Source organism: Chrysochloris asiatica, unplaced genomic scaffold (assembly GCF_000296735.1).
Source record: "Chrysochloris asiatica unplaced genomic scaffold, ChrAsi1.0 scaffold00538, whole genome shotgun sequence".
NCBI lineage: Eukaryota > Metazoa > Chordata > Mammalia > Afrosoricida > Chrysochloridae > Chrysochloris > Chrysochloris asiatica.
Window position 1 is genome coordinate 133,163 of NW_006409056.1, and position 3,534 is coordinate 136,696.

The window sequence follows — 3,534 nt, forward strand, 5'->3', positions numbered from 1 at the left end:
GTTGTAGCCCCATTTTAGGTATTCCAATCAGTTATAGGCAGAAGACGGACTTACAAGCTTTCTATGGTGATGCTTTTCGCTATTCCTTTCTTTTCCCCTCCAGTGTCTATTTTAAAATATAATTCAAGGAAAACCAAGATTCAAAAGACAGCCAAGCATCTTAACATTATTCCCCCCTTTGCCCCATTCCAACCATGGCTCAATCTCTGTATCCCAGAACCCTGTTGTTCCCAGGTTGTGCATATATCATTATTTACCTCTGTCCCACTTAGCCCATTGCGACCTGTCTAATTGTTCTCCCATCTGCTTTGTTCTTCCATTCCCCTCTCCCTAATTGTATATTGCACCCTCCCCATCACCCAAATTATCCTGTGTCTAATCTCTGCCCTGTGCTCCACCTTCCCCTCCCTCCCCTCACCCACCCCCAACATCCCAACAATCAACAAAGAATCCCCCCCACCCCTCTTTAGTGTGGGTTCTTGGGATCACATTAGAGTGTCCTGGAAAGAGTAGGCAAAAATGTGGATCAAAACTAAATGCATGCAAATGCAATCACAGGTTTAACCTTCTTCTTTTTTTAAATTCCAAATTCTATATTTAGTCCACAAAACTACAAATCTATAACTTCTCTTTGCATATTTGCACCTCTTTGGAGAATAGGAAGATGAGAGTTTACTCGACTCCTAGGGTCCTTCTTCTCTTTCATCTTCCTATTCTCCAAAAAGGTGTAAATATGCAAAGAGAAGTTATAGCATTGTAGTTTTGTGGACTAAATATAGAATTTGGAATTAAAAAAAACATTTTTTAAAAAATTGTGATTCCATTTACATGCATTTAGTTTTGATCCACATGCCACCTACTCTCTCCAGGACATTCTAATGTGATCCCTTTAAGAATAGTTGGTAGTGATAATTGGGCACCATCTAGTTCTTCTGAGTACCTAGGGTCCTTCTGGAGTCCTGGTATGGCACTGTGGATTAATGTATAGTCAGTTTGAACTCCAAGATTGGCAGTTCAAGCTCACCAGTCACTCCTCAGAAACCCTATAAAGGGTTACTATGGGTCAGAACCGATTTGACAGTACTTAATAACAACAACAGGATCCATCTGGAGAAAATTTAAAGGACAGGAGCTAGGTGTCTCTGTATTTCTAGCTATCAGTACAGAAGGAGCAACAGTAAGCAAACTGGGGAGAGATTTGGACAGCCTGTCTATGTCCAGCACCCTGTCTGTTTGACTTATTTTGAATTCACTGTTGCCATTTCCCCCAAGGCCCTTGGCCACTGCAAGAAATAGCAGCTGTGGCATTCAGTTCATGTCACCAATTAAGTGGGATTTATGTTTCAAATTTGGAAATGGATACCTCTTGCCAAGCCATAATAGTTATCTGAAATCAAGCAGTTGAGCTCAATGAACTTCAAAGGATCTTTCTTTGGTCACACACTTCTCATTCCATGTCAATTAGCATTTATTGATCATGTACTATGTGCCAAAGATACAGACTCTATGTCTTTGCCAAATCATTCTCTGCATAAATTAAATTGTTCCCCACCCAAAATAGTTGAAATCCTAACCCCAGTACCTGTAAATGTTATAGTTTAGATACAGGGTCTTTGAACATGCCAAGGTAGTTGTTATTGTTGTTAAGTGTTGTTGAGTTGGTTCTGACTCATAGTGGTCCTGTATGGGGTTTTCCAGGAATGACTGGTGGGTTTGAACTGCCAACCTTGTGGTTTGCAGTCCAGTGCTGATCTTATAGCACCACACCAAGTAGATTGGCTATTAATTCCATCTGAGTTGTGTCTTTTTAAAAAGGAAGAAAAGACACAGAGAGCCAGCCAGAGGGAAGACAGCCATGTGACAACCCAAGTTACACTACAGCTGCAAGTCAAGTTGTGGTTGGGTTTAACAGAAACTTCTAGAAACAATATATGATCTTTACCTAGAGATATCAGAGAGAAAATGGCTCTGCTGACATCCTGAACTAGGACTGCTAGCCTCCACAACTGTGAGAGAGTCCATAATCTGTGTTTTTAAGCCATCCATCTTGTTACAGAAGTCTGAGGAAGTAAATACCAAAACAAACAAAACCAGTTTTTGGCAAGTGGATTTTGAGTCATAGCAATCCCATGTGTGTCAGGATAGAACTGTGCTTTATAGGGTTTTCAAGCTCTGGTAGCGTAGTGGTTACGAATCGGCCTGCGAACCTTAAGGTCAGCAGTTCTAAACTACCAGCCGCTCTGCGGGAGAAAGATGAGGCTTTCTACTCCCGTAAAGATTTACACCCTCGGAAACCCTGTACAGGGTCGCTATGGGTCGGAACCGACTCGACGGCACTTAACAACAACAACAATTTATGGAAATAGATTGCCAGAACTTTCTTTTGAGGCACCTCTGAGTGAATTTGAACCTTCAACTTAGTAGCCAAACATGTTAACTGTTTGCATTATCCTGGGACTACAGGAAACTACTGTTTCTGTTGTTAAATGCTGTTGAGTCAGGTTTCTTAGGAGTGACTGGTAGGTTTGAACCACTGATCTTATGATTAGTAGTCCAGTGCTTATCTTACAGCTCTGTACCAGAACACATTCTCCATAAATATATCTTGAACACCAGCAATGGATAAAGCACGTGTTGTGTACCTATATGGAGAGTATATGGGGAAATGACTGAGGAAATCCATGACATTGACAACATTATACCCTGGGCCAGAATGCAAACCCAGTGGAAATGAGATCTGGGATTCAGCTGAGCAAAAAAAGTCATAGGAAGTCAAGGAATGACTGATATCTCTAATCCCCATCTATGTTTTAGAAACGTAGCCCATACTATTTTGGTGGTGGTTGTGTGGAGTCGGTTCCGACTCATACCGACCTGTACAGGGTTTCTAAGGCTATAAATCTTTAAAGGCAGAAAGTCTCATCTTTCTTCTGTGGAGTAACTGGTAGATTCAAACTGTTGGACTTGCAGTTAGCAGCCCAGCTCGTAATCCACTATGCTACCAGTGCTCCTTTTTAACTAACACCAAATTGCACTGCTTCCACTGACTTACTTTTGAATTTCAAGGACTATATTTCTGATGGAGAAGCTGAATTGTAGAAAGCTCAAAGAGATTCTGGAATCTGGTAGCATAGTGGTTACAAGTCGGGCTGCTAGCCTCAAAGTCAACAGTTCGAAACCACCAACGGTTCCTCAGGGGACATGAGGCTTTATGCTCCCGTAAAGATTTACAGCCTCAGAAACCATATCCAGGGTTGGTTGCTATGAGTCAGAACTGACTCGACAGCACTTAACAACAACATCCTCTAGCCAAATCACCCTGGCTAATTTATATTTCCTCTTCATTCCCTGATTATTCTGTCTGAAAGTTATTGAATCACACATTTTGGTTCTTAACTATATGCATTCATGTGTTTCCTTATTAGACTGCTCCCTGGTGAAAATATACCCACTTGTTTTGGGCACCTGCAGTGTTCAAAAAGACTTTTTGCATTAACTTGACCAGTGGGGTGAGGGAGCAACATCTCTCTAGCC